This window comes from Amblyomma maculatum, chromosome 1 (assembly GCF_055883805.1).
Source record: "Amblyomma maculatum isolate TAMU_Amacu chromosome 1, ASM5588380v1, whole genome shotgun sequence".
Taxonomy (NCBI): Eukaryota; Metazoa; Arthropoda; class Arachnida; order Ixodida; family Ixodidae; genus Amblyomma; species Amblyomma maculatum.
This window is the reverse complement of record NC_139344.1, coordinates 208,665,005-208,684,713: the sequence shown is the minus strand read 5'-3', so window position 1 is coordinate 208,684,713 and position 19,709 is coordinate 208,665,005.

Here is a 19,709-nt window from a genome sequence, read left to right as displayed (position 1 = left end):
CGGGAAAAACAAAATGGAGCATTTTTGAGCCCGAAACTCATCATTGTTGGCTGGTAGCTGCCCGTCGGAGTGACGAAAGCCGCGTATCTGCTGGCGCGTTCAGTGAGCGGTACTCGCCAGTATCCTCGAGTAAGGTCCAGCGTAGTCACATATGCCGCTCTACTGACCTGTTCTACTCTCTCTTCAATATTCGGAATAGGATACACTTGATCCCTGGTGAGAGAATTTAGCTTTCGGTAGTCTACCACAGGCCTAGGGTCTTTACCTGGAGCTTCTACTAAGATCATAGGCGAAGCATAATCGCTTTCCGAGGGTTTTATTACTCCCAATTCCAGCATGCGAGTTACTTCCCTATCCAGAATTTCTCTTTGCCTTGGAGAAAATCGGTAGCACCTTGATTGCACTGGCACGTCTGAAGTCAGCTCAATATCGTGCTCAGTCAAATCAGTCCTGCCTGGCCTGTCCACGAAGCAGGCCTCAAACTCTGTTATTATTTCGCCCAGATCGGACAGCTGGGATTTCTTTAGTTCTCCTCTCTGCTCCGTCTTTCTGAGAAGCTCCTGAGCGTTGCTTCCTTTTCCGCTGAGGCAAATCAAGTTATCCCCAATCTCCTCGGGAAGGTTTAACGTTAGATTTACCTTGGCTTGCTCCATAGCTAAGTCCTCTCGGGTTCCACTTAGTAGTCTCGTGAGATTACTAGAGACTGGCGGCAAGAGGTTACTCTCAATAACGTCCTCATTCCGCGTCTCATCAAGCTCGCTTTCAAGTTGACTTATCTGAGATGCCTCGCTCTCAAAGTTTTCCGACCCGCTATCTTCCGCATCGACCACTGTTTTAACTGCCGTTTCCTCCGCTGTAGATTTTTCTGGTATGAGCAGTGTAGCTGGTTCTCGCGCCTTTGAACGTGTTAATGCTTGCACAACACTGTCTCCGAAAAGGATGCCCCTCTTTCGCAGCGGCATGTCCGATTTGTTGGAGAACAAATACGGATAGCACTTAGGAAGCTTTCCTGAAACGGCAGCCTCGGTTGTTAATTCGCCGAAAGGGCCCTCGATGACCACGTTCGCGATCGGCAAGCACACACTCTGTTCCTCAACTATCTGTCGGATCCATGCACACTGTCCTGTATAGTCGGAAGGCGATACATACGCCGGATGGACAACATCCATCGTTGCGGCCGAATCGCGCAGTACCTTGCAAGGCTTCCCGTTGACTACTAGGTCATGCAGGTAGGGTTCTAAAAGCTGCATATTTTCATCGCAGTCCCTGACATACGAGAAAGCAATCTTTTCTTTCCGGCAGTTGACGGCAATGTGACCCTGCTCATTACACCTAAAGCATGTGAGCGGCTTCCTAGCCTCAAGCTTATTCTTTGTGTTCTGCACGTTGGTCACTTCCCCACTTTTCTCACTGCCGTCCTTTCTAGGGAATTTGCCTGAAGAAACCTTCATTTCTTCGTTTCCAACTCTAGCAAAGTGCCTTTCCTGACGGTTTTTCACACTGAACTTGGGATTGCGGGGCCTATCCACTGCTGGGTTGCTGAATTGTCGGCGCGAAGCATACTCCTCAATAAGTTCGGCAGCTTCAGTTGCCGACTTAATTTCGCCTCGGTCCTGTAACCAATTTCTTTCTTTTTCTGGGAGGCAGTTATAAAACTGCTCCAAAAGAATTCGCTCGACTACAGCGTCCCTATCACTGTAGGAATCTGTGCTCTTTAGCCACTCGCCCAAATTTACTCTTAAATTGTACAGGAATTCAGGGTAACTCTCGTCCCTGGACTTAGTAGCGTTCCGAAAACGTTGTCTGAACGCCTCGGCGCTAAGCCTATACTTTCTCAGAAGGCAAGCTTTGACCTTCTCGTAGTTGTCCGCGTCCTCCTTGCTTAGCCGCGCGACAACCTCCGCTGCCTCGCAGGGCAGAACCGTCAATAATCTCTGAGACCAAGTGTCTCGCTGGAAGGACAGTTTTTCGCAAGTTCGCTCAAAGTTAGCCAGATACAGACCGATATCCCCTGATATCACATATGGCTGCATGTACTTTGACATCTTGAAATCTGTCTCCTTGTTGAGAAGAGGTACCGCTAGCTGGGGACAATCGCCCGACCTCTTGCTCAACTCTAGTTCTAATTTCCGGAGCTCAATTTCTAGCTTCTTTTCCTCTTTTTCCCGCCCCTTTTCCTCTTTTTCCCGCTCTTTCTGCTGTCTGAGCTGCTCCTTTTTTTGACCGATGAGGTTCCATGCTTCACTGAGCTCCTCATCATCGGTTCCCAGATCAGTGATTGCCTTTATAATCAAGGGTTTTCGTGCCAAACCACTTGTATCAATTCCCAATTCCTCACACAATAGCAACAGGTCCGGTTTCTGCAGCTTTTGTAGGTCCATGATCGCTCCGAGTGTCGGCTACTTCCAAAACAACTGTGCAAACTACCAAACCTAAAGGCGTTTCCACACTCTCTTTACCAGTTCTAAAATCTAACCCTGTTCTAGAACCTGGTCCACATCAGAAGAAAAGCCAAGCACTCACCCACACATGCGATCGATGTTCCGAGCTGCTCTCTTGTTGGCCGATTGTTGCGCCTGCTTGTTGCTTGAGATTCCACCTCCGATCACAAGATGTGGCTTGTAGATTCTGATCCACCTCGAATCACCAGATGTTGTAGCTTGTAGATCCAGATCCCACCTCCAGTCATCAGATGTTGTGGCTTGTAGATTCAGATCCCAACGCTGGTCACCAGTTGTCGTGACGCTGGGGCTGTCGACCCGGCCTTCACTTGGTAGCGTGCAGAGACTCCGGGTTGAAGAAGGATTGAATCTTCGAAGTTGGTGAAATATGTACAAGCAGGTTTAATGGCACATTGTGAAAACTTATTTACAAGATTATTTACAAGAAAAAGAAGGGTACATCAGCAAAATGGCAAGCGTTAAGAGTTCATAGCGAGAAGCGACTGGATGAGCCGTTTACCCAGGGCTCAGAGCGACATTTCGTGCTCTGCAGCGTCCTTAAAACCTCCTATGTCCAGCCCCTCTCTGAAGATGCTGACCAACCAAATCCAGGGCACGCCCCTCAGATATCGGCATCCAATCGAACACATCACTGCACTGATGGTCTGAAGCACTGACTGGCCCGGCATTGTTTCGTTGAGCCTGGTCACTTGTTGGCGGGAAAAGCTTGGGAACGGCGAGGAGGTACATTTCTATTCTTCAGCCAAGAATCGATAGGCAGCTGGTTCCGGCAAGTGGATTTACTTCTCAGAAACCCAAGTGCACGTGGGCGCCGCATACGCTCCCAGCATTGTCCGTTTTCGACAATTGCAAATCTTTCCTGCATTCCCGGGAAATCATTTAATGGCCGTATGCGTCATGCTCCTTTCTTGTCCTGCAAGTCAGCGGACATGTCACTCTGTCGTCTCCTTTAGATAGTAGGCATTCCTCACTGGACGATGGCGCTTCTCGACTGGAAGGGTGAACAAAAGAAAGAAAGCACTTCCGGCTATTTCCCGCAGGGGGACATTTCTTTGTGTTTTTCTAGACGTTCTCTTGACAGGGTCAATTTGGCATTTGCAGGGTGTCCACAAAGCAAAACAGGCTTACAAAAAGGATTTATGGAAACAGGCTCACTTAGAGCCATTGGACCATCACCACATATCCACAGCACTTATCCATGCTCACAGGCGAACAATAGAGCGCGCAAGTGCGGATGATGCACGGTCGTAACAGCCTTTTTGCTTCTCTTTCAAGCTTCTCACGTTCGTGCTCCCTGCGGATGATGCACGGTCGTAACAATGTATGTATGTATGTATGTATGTATGTATGTATGTATGTATGTATGTATGTATGTATGTATGTATGTATGTATGTATGTATGTATGTATGTATGTATGTATGTATGTATGTATGTATGTATGTATGTATGTATGTATGTATGTATGTATGTATGTATGTATGTATGTATGTATGTATGTATGTATGTATGTATGTATGTATGTATGTATGTATGTATGTATGTATGTATGTATGTATGTATGAATTGCATCGGGGTATGTGATGAAGGATGCAGGATGATTCGCATTCTGCGAGCGGGGATCGCGAAAAGGTGCGCTACAGTCGATAAAAAAAAATTCAGCACTAAGCTTCTAAGCTCATCTGGCGAAACCCACACGCAAGGATTGCCACTTCACAATGAGACAAATCTAAACTAAGACGCAGAGAGAATAACCTTTTTCTTGAGTTCTAAGGATGTAGTTTGACACGAAAGACGCCCACGATAGCGGCTGATCAGATATGCCGTGTTTACCATGGCGTATGCGAATTGCACGCCCCGTGAAGCTAGGCCTCTGAGCCGCAACGAGAGACGACCACGGCGCTGTGAGGTGTGCTCATGATGCCTTTCAGACGGGCAGTTGTTCACGAGCCGTATAAACCAACCACGACTGCGCTGCGTGTAAACAATTTCTCTGTAATGAGCTGCGCATTAGACAAGCAGGGCACAGATAACGTTATGCAAAGGCTCGTGCAATCTGCGGCCACCCTAAATCAATTGATCAGCATAGACTTCTGCGAAGATCCACTGGTTTAAAAAAGGCCAAAAATATATGAGTGATTATATCCGTTTCCAACAATCTCGGCGTGTTTCAACTCATATCTTAGACAGCGCCTAGTCGAAGGTCTCACTCCTAACGAAATTACTCATTCCTACCTTCCAAAATACAATTTGTGCGTCTGGGTACGGTATTTCTAAGTAGTGCGTCGGAGAAGCAGTGGTAGTTAGGAGCGATATCTAGAAGGTTTTCGTTTCAAAATCTACGCTGACGGCGCAAACCAAAAATAGCTGTCTATTTACTGGCCAAGCTAAAGGAAATTCGAGTGCGCCAGCGCGTTTAGCATAAGTTTAGCTTCGTTTAGGTTGGTTTAGTTCTGTTCTTGTTGGTCTGGCTTTGTTTGGCACTTAGTGGGCAACTTGCGTCCCATTGGCTGCAGATGGCGCGAAAGTCGTTCTCTCCATCCTCCTCACGAATTCCACCGCATCTGCCGCTCGAAGGCTTATCCTGAAAAATCAGCTTTTCTCAAGAGACACTTTGTCGCTTTAAAAGGTTCTAACTAGATTGCAGAAAAACGCCAAGGGCACCCAGAAGCTACCGCAGAGGAACGCGTGCTTCATCAACACAGACAAGAGGTGGGGCTAGCCTTATGCCGAGCAAGATTCAACCTGACATATAGGTTTTGTTCAAGCGACTCACTTACCAACCAAAAATTTCACACTGCAGCGGCCACACACCTCGTCATACGTGTGCGGTGCTTCTGTGGGTATGTCGGGATGGTGGAACTCCGTCCTTCATCAAATATTCCGATGTCCATTGTCATGATTGTCCTATGAAACAACCAGCGGAAACCACGGCAGAAACCCGCCACAGTGAACTGTCATGCTCTCCACGCAGTGGCAGATTCTGGAAACCAAAGAGGACAAAGTATATGTTAATCCCCCGATGCTTCCTGAGTCGGATGTAGGTGCAAGTGGCAACCACTGATTTTAAAATGATCCTTTTGAAAATTTTAAACACAAAAAGTTCTCTCGTAAGTATCAAATGCAGTACCGAATCGAGAAATCAGTGAGGATAGGTTCTACTAATTGCGTGTTATTATGACAAGATAGACAAAAAGTATCCAGAGACCTCGAAACTACCTCGAATATGATACCGCGGGTTTCCACAAGCAAGTAGTTATTTTGCACGCCTCCGCTGGCACTTTCAAGAGGAGCGATAGATATCCATCCCTAGTTAGCTATACAGAACGCTCCCCAGTCCACCCATGTTCCAAGTGGTTTCCCTTAAAGGCCACTGACCAGGGCAGGTAATTAAAGAAAAAAAGAAAACAAGCCCAAAGCTTCGATGAGCTATCGGAGATAGTCTGCAAAATACTACAGCGCTGCGCGCGCCAGAAAACAGCAAAAATACAAATTAAAGCTCTGTCATGCTCCCCTTCGAAAGCTTCTACTCCGGCCACCGATCCTCGACGGGGAGTGAATAGTTAAGACGACATCCACTGGTCCGTCTCGCTCACTGACGGGTGAAGGGTGGCCGGAGACCACTAACTGTGTGAGCCGCTCGTTGCGCGCTCTCTCTCCCCCGTTCTGTTTTCGCACATGAGGTTTCCCTGCTCCGAGACAGTGTTTTGAGCCGCGCCGTTCCTTGAGCCTATTAGCGCATACGGTTCCCACGGTGCCAATGCAAATAGTGCAGAACCTCGGTTATTTCTGCGGCATTTGCGTAGTTTGCTGAACGGTGATCGTAAATATGACTGCATTCGTGTGTACCGAGTGCGCCGGGAATAAACCTTGGTCGTGTTTCAGTGCATCTCAGCTCTCCGAAGCGACGAGATCTGGCAGTCACTCAAGTAACAGAGTCAAGGAACTTGCCTTCCTTTCCAAGAAAGGCACCTGAACTCCAGGTGATATGCTGCATTGCCGGATGGAGCCCACGTGGACAGCGACGTCTCTCGAAAGGTGCGCTGCGTTGTTTTTGTTCTACGAGGTTGATGTCGATGTTGTTGATGTTGGCCTCTTGGAAAATCACACGTGATGACCTTGGGGGATTGGCCAAGCTGTGGTGTTGTACACAAACTCAGTTACAGGCACAAGCATGCTGCAAAGCGAGAATATTAAGAATTATAACAGTGCAGCTACACGAATTGTGGTTATGAACATGTAGCTTCGCTCTTCCTCTACCTCGTCTAGGTGGTTGACCTGAAAAGCTATGGCACATTCATGCAATGGGGGAGCGGCCAAGGCACAGGCGGTCCACTGTAACAGACATAACCCTCTAAAAATAAATATAAATGTGATATACAATTTTACTAATTTCCAGATTCGCTGATGGACTGGATAGCGTAACTATCGAGGACCTGTGAAGTGCCAGATCGAATACTGGGAAATAGCTGCTTGTTCGAATTCCTAGATATTGCCTTCACACTCAGACAGAGTAATCATTAAACATTATCACATTGGGAGAAGCTTCTTTTGCAGAACATAATTTTGCACAGCTTAATTGACACTCCTGTTGCTTTATTCAAGCGCAGAAGCTGCATTGGAAGGACTAAACGCCGAAGAAAGGCAGACCCAGGTGTCGGAAAGGATTTTCTTATAGGCGCCGCCTGAGAAGCGGCGGCAGAACTGAGGAAGTGATCTTTTGTCCGAGGTTCGGAGCAATATAAGCACAATTGGGAGACGAAGTGACAAGATCTGTGAAGGCAGAAGTCTAGCAGTGGTAAACGGCAACGCAAAAGCCTATGCGATACTGCCAGCGTATGCAAGAGCCAGTCTTTTCTATTCCAAGGATGCGACATATCCCGTTTTCCGACGTCGTATAAGTGATGAGGCCGGAAATTCCTGGAACATTGTATGAACTTGATATTTTAGCCGTTCTTGGGCGCTGATTTTGATGATGATGATGATGATGATGATAATAATCATGATTATTGTTGCGTTCTACCGGCCAAAGGCCGGCAGCTACGCGATGAAAACCAGGCAGATTTACAGAGCGAAAAGACGACGCTTTATTTCCGGCTCGGAAATATATAGAGAAGGAAAGAAAGGAGGGGAAGAAGGAAAGAGGGACTAGCTACGCATGCGCTGTTATCTGCAGCATTGTTGTCAGCAGCAATTATTATCATCATTATTGTAAGGTTGTTCTCCCTTTCCTTCGGGGGAGTGGAGGGGGGGTGGGAGGCGCTGTCCACTCTAGCCGTGCACATTGAAGTGAAGAAAACAAAAACGATTCACAGCCATGCAGAGGGTGCGTGAGTCACTTAGCTTTAATGATGTTAGGTCACTGCAAATTCCACAGTCTGTTTTGGCGTTTTTTGGATGTTTTTGGTATTTGCCGACTCGTGGGCAAACAGTCTATATTGGCTGTATGAATACTATGCCATAGAATCCTGCATGACGAATGAGGGAATATTTAGTCTCGTGGCGCCCCCTGCGAACTGTGATGGTTGGTTGGTTGCACTTTTTTTGCCTTCGGAAATCGGACTGGGATGAAAAACAACCACACGTCACGAACACACGTAGCGTCGCGGTGACGTACAGTTCACGGAGAATTTGATATATATATATATAATTTTGGACGAAAAACAAGGCCATCGACGGTGGAGGCAGAACAATGCCCAGACAAGGTGGAAAAAGGGACACCTTAACTGTTGGCCAACTTTACTTGACATGAATTTCGACTGTCAAGTTTTACTTTAACTGAAATGCTACGGCATCCTCAACCGCATCAGCACAGCATCGTTCTGGCACTGTCGTCGTTTGCCTAATCTTTCGTCGTGCGTCACGTTAGCGCATTCTGTGGGCACCTACCGGAATATAAGGGGCTTTCAAGTTAATTCTGCGAGCACATGAATATCGATCACATGGCCTGAGGGAGTTCACAAAGGGCATAAATGAGTGCAGCTGGGTTACATCGAAAGCCAAACTTTATTACCCCGCGATTACATACATACATCTGTCACGCCAGCGCAAGTCTAGAACTGTAAAAAATTGAATACCTTTCATTTGTCTGTCATTGTCTTGACGCAGTCCTCGTGATAACATAATGACCTGAGCATAGCGTATGCGAACGAGATGCTACACGCTTATTAAAGGGCAAAACACTTGGAGCAAAGCGCCACTAATGTCAAAGAAAGGCGAACGGGATAACTATAATGCTAGCGTTAAAGCATACAGCTATATAAGAGCTAAGGTAAGGCACTCAAACGGGCATCGCTACTACTAAAAAATTAACGCGTCTACGAAATGAAAGTCAACTGCGATACAGCTCCGTTCCTATAACTAAAATCTCGCCTAGATGGTTGTATGCGGTTCTATTGCTCGCGCTTCATTTGTCGCTGAGAGGAACTAATGCTAGGCTGCAAATTTATAGCAACTTCAGCATTTAATACAGCTATGAAAAATATCCCCCTGACAATAAAAACGTTTCAGTGATAGCTGCTAAATTACATTCTGCTAACGTTGGTGTGTTAACGCGACGCAGTAAGCGAAACACGCAGCAAAGGGAGCGGACAGAAGGCTTTGCGTAATTCGTGCCCTAACTTTTCATTATTTCCCTTTTCATCCAGTACTAAGTAGCAGGCCAGGTTTTACCACAGGCCGACCTCACCGCCTTTCCTTTCATTAAATAGGTATCTCTCTCTCTCTCTCACGCGTCTTAGGGCAATAAAACCTCACTTTCACAGTTCAATGAAATAGAGATGCAGCGAGACGCCGCTCGTGCAGACGTATATCCGCACAAGCCGCCACATTTGCGACATGTCCGGGAGGCCGAAAGCTGACGCAGGATTGTCGCATCGACCGAGAATGGGCGCACGTAGCGGCAATTATTTTCTCAACAAGCACGCACCGTCTTCGGCTTGCTGTAAAGCCATGCCATGAGCAACACAAAGAAATACTGACAATTTGGTACAATTAACCCATTTGCAGGCAGACGCTCGCAAAAGGCAGCACGCAACGTTGAACCGAAGCCGCTGACTCACCCACCACGCGTGAAAAAAAGTTTCGCTCTGAAGCATGAACACTACGCAGCGGATACTAAATGACTGCGAGATGAGAGTGAAATTATTGTTACGAGTGTGAGACGTCTTGTTTTTTTAAGCAAAAAAAAAAAAAACGTAAACTGCAATAATTTCCGCGCGTGAATATCATATTTACTTTGTAGTTGTTTGGTGTAATCTTCTTTTAGTGCTTTAATATTCGCCATCGTAGTTCGCAGAGGCCCTTTGAATCATTCATCAGCATCATCATCATCATAGAGTTGATGCCGCTGGCAATGGTGTTCGGCACGCGTTTTGTTTCTAGCGATGCTAGCTGTTGCATTGACGGAGATGGCAAACTGCTTCGTTTCCTCCTTCGCAAGCATCCAGCGAGTCCTGCGAAGTGTCGAATGCCGATACTGCATCAAATGGGGCGCAACAACAGTGCTGCATAGTTAAAAATAAAATTATAGCTTAACTTTTTCATAAAACAAGATAAAATATTCTTCTGTTGGTGCATAGGTATTTAATTTTGCCCCGCAGTCGCGCTAAATCACTTTTGGATCGAGCCAATTCGCCACCAGTGTACTTCCGCCATGTTTTGTGTAGATGCAAGCAAAAAGTAATTTACGAGTATTGACACTCTTTTTAGAGTAATTGCAATGGCGTTGCGTTTACCGAACAGCAACTGGTAACGTAGTTTAACTACACTCGCGTGATTCCTAGGGAGGTAATTACAATGCATTTTCATTATGCTTTTCACATGTAATTCTACCGCGGCGATTTGAAGCGAGCGGCAAGCAGTGGTCAACTATCCACAACATTGAGGTTAACCCTGTGACAGCCTCAAAAGGACACTAAAGACAGCTGTGTCACAAGTGTTATATTAGTAAAATGAAATAGTTCGGCACGTCGTGGCTTTGTACTCACGTGCACGGCATCAAAAGAGGCCTTTATTGCTGACATATTTAGATTTGAAGTCGAACAGTTTGTTCCCCGCCGCTGCGATTTACTGTTTTCCTCAATCCATGATGCAAACGTAGACTCCGCGATTGCTGGAGCATGGTGAGCGGTGCGCTCTAGCAGCAGCCGAAATTTAAGATACCGCTGGCCGGAGCCGTTGCTTCGTTTTCATCAGTCCCTGTTCCCAAGCTCGAAAGCGAAGCTGTCGCGGCCCTGCACTACAGCGATATCAGTAGCCACAGAGGGTATCATGCTTTTTAATGCTAATGCGGCTGGACATGCGGGGTATCCAGAATTCACGAGGGTCGACGACGGCAGCAAGTGAAGCTACAGTTGCGGCCGCTGACAACCAGACTGATACGCACGCGCGTTTTTTAATAGTACCAAGGTATGGAATATGCATTCGGGTGGAGAATAAAAAAAAAGAGGAACACAGGGTTTTCTTTTTTTTTTTTTTTGCAATTTATTCAGTTCATCTCGCCATTGTATTTCTTGATGTGAGCCAGCTATGCTGCCCTTCGTTCAACGCTTTAAATTTAATCGCATAAGAAAAAAAAAAATAAACCTGTAAAAAAGCGCAGTTACGATAAATTTGGAATGTGCGACAAAAAACAATTGTAAGCAAACTTAGTCGACAGCATGATGCCGATACCTTCGTATAGGATGATGCACTGCAGAGGCCCAGAAAACATGTACTGCAACGAGCCAAAAAGATGCGTGTAAGATTTACGGTCAAGATAGTTTTACTTCCACCTCCATGCTAACAACCTTCCAGTTAAAACATGGCTTGAATAGAATGGAAACTTCGGACCGTGTGCGACTAACTTCTTGATGTGTAAAAAACTTGAAGGAGTAGAACATGCCTTCAATGATTTTTGGCAGGGCGCCTTTCATTGCCATATTCTACACGTGTACTCTCAGAAACGAACTTCCCATAACAGTGTCAGGAATTTGATACATGCCGATTGAAAGCGATGAGGGTATACCGTTTGATATGTTTGTGTTCCTGGGCCTTCAGAGTTTGTAGAAGACGGAGTTGGCAGTTTGTCATGCGGACTGCGCGTGACAACTTCCCTGAAAGTTTTTCGTCTAATAGAGGAATGTTATCGCGGTTAAAGTCAACCCCCTGAGTGGGTAAGTATTCTTGATGACTTGACACGTCGGATGAAATTTTATTATAAGCATGTATTCTTTTATACATTGTACACACTAATTTGTATTTATGTGATGTCGTGTAAGCACGCAATGGAGAAGCCGAAAAGGCCGCATGGGGCAATGGTTAATGTGTTCTGACGAGACCAAAGAGGGCTGGTGCTCAAATCCTGCTCATTGTGGCATATTTGTTTTGTTTCTTTTTATTAGAAAACTTCTTCATTTTAAATCTGATTTCTCTTTTGCCAGTCTCCCTCCACTTTCTACTCAACCAACGCCAGCCAATAAGCAGAGCCAGCCCGTACGACAACTCCGGTCAGTTCCTGGTGCACAACAAAACCGATACACACAATGCGTACAAATTTCTTGCCAGATTGCGCTATAGGAAAGCGTTTGACGAGGCATGAACTTCGTCCGAGAAATAGGACTTATCCTGCTGTTGTGCGCTTTTAAACCCAAGAACTTTAAAAACGAAACTACGGGAGCATGCAATATGTTTAGCTGTGATAGCGAAGAACCTAAGCCGAAACACACCAAAACTGGCCGCCTGTGACGACACGAAGCATATGTTTCCTTTTCCTTCTATAACATTTAGGTTTTCTTTTTGTCCTCTTCTTTGCATGGTAAAAGTGCGCATGCTGTTTGCACATCGTAATGCACATTAATTTGCAATTAAACAGCGCCGAAATACCTTTCGCGTCACGTGACTTGTATCTGTGAAAATAGGCTGTGGTGGCGACATGAGCATTCCTGTTCTCGGTATTTCCTAGTGTTTTCGGTAACAGTGGTGTTTTTGTCATTAGATAATATATCGATGCAAACCAATTTGACTTCTCTTAAGTGTCCTTTTATGTGAAAGAAAAAACGCAGTAATCACACGGGCATGGCTTAATTAGGAATTTTAGAAAATGAATTGATTTTCTTTTTCGTGTAAAAACGCCAGTCTCATATCCCAAAGGGGGTTAATTTTTCTAAAGACTATATATCCTTTCACCACTGGTTGTCGGCATGGTTGGATCGCAGTCAGGCGCATATATCACACTTCCTCCTCTTTCCTCGTGAAGTATTCGAGGCCACGCTTTGTACACCAAAGGATGAATTTTAAAATATGTCCCAAGGCCCCTTCCTAATGGTTCTGTATCTTGCCACGCATCGTGTCTCTCTTCTTCTAATTTAATGCCTTTGTCCGCGCGTTCAGTTTTTCTTACTTCTTGGTAGATCTGCCCTTCCTGCGGGTGTTTGCACCGGTCCGAGAACGCATGGTTTTCTTGTTGGCCTCCGAAGTGCTTCGCGAAGATGCGCTTGACGAATAATGTTGTCGTTTTGCCGCCCTTTTGCCGTGGCGGCTGCTGCTGCTGTTGCTGGATGATCCTGAAGTTATCGACCTGTGGCGCCTGTGGCCGCGGCGCTTTGCAGCACGGCTGCTATCAGAGGAAGATGAGGTCGCACGACTGTGCGAACTGGAGCGACGGCTCCTTCCAGAGTGGCTGCGCGACTTCTGTCGACCTCTTCCCCTGCGCCGTTTGCCACCTGCACTGCTACGAGATCGGTGACGAATATGAGCACGTCGCTTGGTAACGTAGCTGCTGGATGAGGAGGCACCACTGGAGCGGCATCTCCTGCTCGCCTTTTGTTTGTCCACGCCTTTGTTGGCTGCTGATTGGCTTGGCGACCGGCCCTTTCGGCGGATGGTCGTTGTTTTGGCTTGACCCTTGGACCCTCCGCAGTCGACGCCACTAGGGAGATGTTGAGCTCCCTTCGTCTTTAGGAGAGCTGCCTGTTTCGTGAGTGGAGGAGTGGTTGAGGGACCAGCGACAAGATCCTTAGGCTTCAGCTTTCCTACTGGGCCTACACCAGATAAAAACACCACGGTCTGAGCTCGACTTGTACTCGCTACTTGGAGGGCATCGCCGATGTTGACTGCAGACGGGGCGTTTCGTTTCTTCATTTCTCGCTTCCGAGGTGCAGTAGCGCGACTCGTGGTGGCTCCTTGGGCGGTATTGGTCGCCTCGTCTCTAGGGGAAGCTTCTGTGTCCCCGAGCGTTGCTTCTCTTGCAGACGGTGCCGAATGTTCCTTCGATTGGTTCTTCTCCGGTTTGGTCTCGTCGCTCGACATATCGCTGCTTAGTTTTCCACCGCGGGCAACTTGGACACCTAGGAGCGACGCGTTGGCAACGTTGCAGAAATCGCGATAGGACCAGAGGATTGATTCGGCGTGGTATCTGAAGACGGCTCGGCGGATGCCCTGCCTTCGCCACTCTCCAGGTCAACGGGTCTGCGGGGCGCGACTACCTCTGCGTCAGCGTGCCATGGCCGGAGGCGCCGTGCTGCTAGGCCTCGTCCACCGTCGAAGAAGGTTCAGGACAGAGCAGCTGGGCTGGCGCAACCGCGGGCGGCCGTGCGAACACGCGAACCACCAGGGTGCTACTGCACGTGGCACGCGAGCCGAGCTGTCTTCCTCCACGTCTTCTACTGAGGTCAATGCTAAGATATGTTTAAGAACGGCGCAGATATTGCGGGTAAAACAGTAGGCATTGGCTTCACATATGACTGGAGGAATCAATGCTTATTAGAAAGCTTAACTTTTTTTTGTTCCAATGCTCCACAAAAAAAAAAAGAATGCAGATATACTCCAACATAACTTGAACTTAGGAGAGATGGTGCACATAGCGAGATGGTGCAACAACAGATGCTCTGTAGCCTCAGTTTCTCAATTTTATCTTTGATGAAATAGAAAGAGCACCAATGTCTTTTTGTCCATGTAATGTCTGCCCCTGGACGAGTGCTTCTTTTTCTGGCTTTGCAGTAGCATTTGATTGAAAACATAGATTCAACGTATCAGGCATTTATCAACGTATCAGGCAACGCATAAGTAGCATGTGACCGAAAACGTAGATTCGACGTATCAGGCTATAAATGCCATACCGTCTATAATCGAAGCTCACATTCACACCGACTCTCTAGCGGCTACTAAACAGCTCAAGAGAGTTACAAAAAACACTGAGCGTTACCTACGATATACATGTTTTAAATAAGAAAACAACAAAACGCGTTCAGGTACATGGGATACAAGAAAACAGTAATAACATAGATCATAAAAAAACAAAACAGATACGCTTATACACCAAGCCCCTAACACGGGTGCCTCTCCCACAAGCCTCCCATTTGATCCTCGCTCCGCTTTCGCAATCTTAGTATTGTTGTAAGGAAAAATGCACGTGCCCTTATACCCCCGTGCACTTATCCCCTCCCTATTAACCTAACGAGAATGGAGGAGGTGTCCCTTGCTAGGATTAGGGCTGGGCCGACCCATATTCCTTCAGTGACGTGCCGATGGGGCGCTGAAGAGGATGCAGTGCAGCGCACATGCCCTAAGTGTCCAAGGCCAGCTGCTGAGGCGGATCTTCGCCACCTTTTAAGGACATGCCCAGGAATGCAGCCGTAAAAAATACGATGACTACAAGAAGTTCCACTGTCGGCTACAAAGGAGGAGCATTTAAACTTATGGCTAATGGACAATATTAGGAGTCGGAGTTTCCTGTGGTTCCTTAAAGAAAATAGACTGCATGACTTCCTTCAGGTTAAAAGACAGCCCAATTCTATGCCACTGGGCAAGCCTGCGAATAAAAAAAAAATAGGTGTGCCGTAAGCTGCGTGTAGACACAGAACACTCCCGACTGTCAGCGTTCCTTTGGCGTTGCTCGCTTCCATCTTTGTTCTCCTTTTGTCGCTGTTAAGACAGTGAGGACAATGTAGGCAAAAAATAATCAAATAATTGATGCGAGCGAAAATGACAACGGTCTGAAAAGTGTGAGCTGAGCTACGACAGAAAGTTGTTGAATACTAATAACAACCATTTTCTAATCACTGAAAGTACGGCGCAAGTTTAGAAACAATAAATATAATCTGACCAAATCTTGAGGGCGGCACTAGTGACTAATCAATTCGTCAAAGTTTCGTGAACCCTTGGGCTTGGAAGGTCGTATTTGCCAATGGTTTCCCGGACCTGGGTGAATCATGCGCATAATTACTTTATATAATTAAAGTTTATTCACTCTCTCTTTCAGTTCACGTGATGCTCAATATCTTGTGTCTTTGAGGTGTACCGTAAAAAATAATTAGCTCTGGTTTAGCTCTGGTTAAAACCGGATAGAAGCTGAAGCTTCTTTTGCCTGCCTACGCCTGTGCCCGAATTATGGAGGACAATTATATCCGTCTTTAAGCTTATGACTCGATAGTGTAGCCTACCAGCCCACATATAAGGCCCTGCTTTAACCAAGCCGTATCAACGTGCCTGCGTGGCCTAGGGGTAACGCGAGTTTATGCTTGATGGCTCACGGCGCATGAAACTAGGCAACGTGTGGCACTTGTGTTGGTGCGACTCGTGCTTGCTGCTCGTGGTTGCTCTTCGGGAGACGTATGGGATAAATCCATGAGGGAGGAGTTCTGATTTCTTCAAAGAGCGCCTCATGGGTGTTATCATTATAAGCCGTGTTAATTTTTTGTTTGACTTGGGTGACTGTGTCTGTTGGCGGAGTTTCTGCATGCTTTCTGAGATGCTCACATTCGCGGGGTATCTTCACGACTCACGGTTATGCCCCGAGTGACGTTTGTGAAAGCACATGCGGGCTGTGCTTTCGATTTCTTCACTGCATGCCGTCGAGGTTAGCGGTTGCCTCCTTGGTCGGTATTGGCGACCGCGTTGACTGGCAACACCGTTAGTAAGCAGGCGAAGCTCTTCCTTCAGGCGGGACGACTATACCATCCCGTCAGTGGTTCCATCGCTGGCGCTGTCTCGTCTTTTGGAATAGCTTTTCTTGCTTTGGCGATGTTGTTGAATCTATGGAAGGCCGGAAGGCTGATGCAGAGTGACGGGAGCGAGCCTCCGGCACGTGCATATCCTTCGCAAAGTTCGTCGCGTCTAAATTGTTCGCACTACAAGAAGTGAGTGACTGTGTACTTACATTTGAGAAAGCCATTGTTAACAGTCAGTGGCCTAGTCTTACTGTTATAGATACCAATCTCATTGGTGCTTTTACAGCTTAAATTTCTGTAGGGCATCTTATTTTTGATGGTTTTTGTCTCCAAGAATACTTGCGCCCTAAAGATTATTACCCTTAAAGAACAAATTTGAGTGCAGAGGATAACCAAAACTACATCAGCACGTTTAAAACGCATGGAGATCTGCGCGATTGAACGTTTTTAATACGCTCTAATAAAATCAATTTTTTTTCTTTGTTCTCTAAACCGGAAAATCAGAAAAATCAAACTGGCTGAGCAGCCATCACCCCTTAGGTAGTAACCACTATATATCTTTTTTCACTCTATCTGAGTGAAACTCTATAGAGTTTCATGAGGAACTTTCCTGAAACATGCTTTTAATATTGCTTCTCAGGCGTCACCAACGCCTATGAACAGCAGAGGCAGCCGGCCGTGTAAACGTTAAAAAAAAAAAAAAAAAAAGTAAGCTATTACATTTACAATCGCTTTTAGAGAAAATGTAACCGATTACAGTGCTAAATTAACCACCACGAAAGTAACTGAACAATTACAGAGGAATAATTGAATACTACTTCGTTACGTGCCTTAAAAATTTAATGGTGATAATGTTAATTTGGTGCAAGTACGCAGGATTAGTGCGCCTTGATTTGTATTTAGTTACACGTTACGTTTGCAGAGGAGTTGTGGTTCGACGTTGTTGTAGCTAATTCTCTCATGTCTTCTGATTTCTGATGAGGAACATTGAACACTCTGTCAGTGTAGGCAAGCGCTGGAGGGACGAGCAGTATGATACCGTATGAACGCCTTGTGTATGAACCAGGCTCCGTGTTCGCGATACGCCAATCGTATCGTCGATTTGCTCTAAGATGCTTCAGGTTTCGTTACCGTTATCGCTTTGATAAGGTGCCGTGGGTAAGATCAAGGAAGCATTGAAAAAAAAAAAATGTCTGTTGGTTTTCTCATCGCATCATTAGATACAACTTGTGGCCTGAAACAAAAGCATGGACAGTTCAGTTATTAAGCCAACAGCTGGGGGAACTCTTGTCTTGGCCATTGCCTCTCAATAGTTGACCATTTAGCATGGAGCAATCACAACGGATGCCGGTCGAAGTCCGCGTTTCCGAAGCAGTGTCCAAATCTATTACAGGTGTAAACAAAAAAGATGCCTCTTTAAGATCTTAGAGTATTAAAATTATCGCGGTCGCGGAATCAAGTACATAGAGCCTGGAATGCGAGCAGCGGGGTCTTACGGTTTTTTTTTTTTTTTTTTTTTTTTTTTTTTTTTTTTTTTTTTTTTTGAGCGAACGCATGCTTTTACCCTGTAACGGACGTAGGAGGTGGCGTTCGTCAGCTTCTAAAAAAAAGAAATGTAACTTATTAACAATAATTGATTAAAGCGAAATAATTGAATTACAATGAACGTTACTATCCAAAAGTAAACGATTAGCAATAAATTTACAGAAAATTACTGAGTACAGATGTAAAACCGCTTGTAACACGTTACTGACAATACTGCCCACAGCTAGCCTTTACCTCAGATATGCTGGACGCTTCTCGCAATCACGACTGTAAATTTAGTTGTCTGTCTGTAAGCTGATGTTCTCTAAAAATCTTCACTTGGACACGGTTATTCAGGACGACTGTCTTTCTAATACCTCGATAATTAAAAGCGGCGTTTCCTTTCAGACATGCACTTTGTTTGCTGAGAAAATGTGAACTTAGAACGCGTAACGAGTTAACATAGTGTGAATTCTTCACTTTATTTAATTTTTTTTTTATTTAACGTTACAAAGCGACTCAGGATATGAGAGAAGCCGTAGTGGAAGACTCCGGAAAGTTCGACCACCTGAGGTTCTTTACGTGCATTGACATCGCACTGCACACGGGCGCCTTCCTTTTCGCCTTCATTGAAAAGTGGCCGCCTCCGATCCCGCATCCTTGGGAACAGTAGTGTAGTGACGCGGCCACTGCGCCATCCCAGCGGGGTGCTCTTTTTTTTTTTTTTACCTACCCTGTCCTTTCTCTCTATCGCTCACCTTAATGATTTCCTTTACCCCTTCCTCTCTATCCATTTATTTTTGTCGCCCTAGTTCTTGTCCTTCAGATATCAGGTAGGAGATATCAGCCTGTCAAACATCTTCAGCGTCCTTTTTGATATATAATAATAATTAACCACATACTACTACTACGCGTAACGAAATCCCCAAAAATCTTACATTCAGGAAGCCCACCATGCCTCCATCGCAGCAACACAGGAGGACTCCTTTTGTTTAATTATTTAAATGTGGATACTGGAGCGCAATCTCCTGGCAGACCACAATATCCAAATCGTCAGCAGCAACCAACCGAATTGCTCCATCGGAGATCACAGTCGTGCGGCAGCTATATTTCTGCCGTTCCAGGCTGCACCCTGCCGAACTGTGACTAACATGTGGACGTGGCCATCACACTGTACTTGACGTTTACGATAGCGTTCTCATGGATACGTCGCAGGTCCGGTTGTTGAAGCGATCTTCCGCTCGCTTTAATTCCGCGTTCGTAGCAAGAAGCCTTGGTTGGAACACCCGTAAAACATTGCAAATATTTCTTCGTTTTCTGCTTCGCAAAAAATTAGGCGGGCTTAGAATCCGCACGTTTTGAGATATACGAGTAAATAACGTATATCACTTTCTGTCTGTCTGTGTGTGTGTGTGTGTGTGTGTGTGTGTGTGTGTGTGTGTGTGTGTGTGTGTGTGTGTGTGTGTGTGTGTGTGTGTGTGTGTGTGCGTGCGTGCGTGCGTGCGTGCGTGCGTGCGTGCGTGCGTGCGTGCGTGCGTGCGTGCGTGCGTGCGTGCGTGCGTGCGTGCGTGCGTGCGTGCGTGCGTGCGTGCGTGCGTGCGTGCGTGCGTGCGTGCGTGCGTGCGTGCGTGCGTGCGTGCGTGTGTGTGTGTGTGTGTGTGTGTGTGTGTGTGTGTGTGTGTGTGTGTGTGTGTGTGTGTGTGTGTGTGTGCGTGCGTGCGTGCGTGCGTGCGTGCGTGCGTGCGTGTGTGTGTGTGTGTGTGTGTGTGTGTGTGTGTGTGTGTGTGTGTGTGTGTG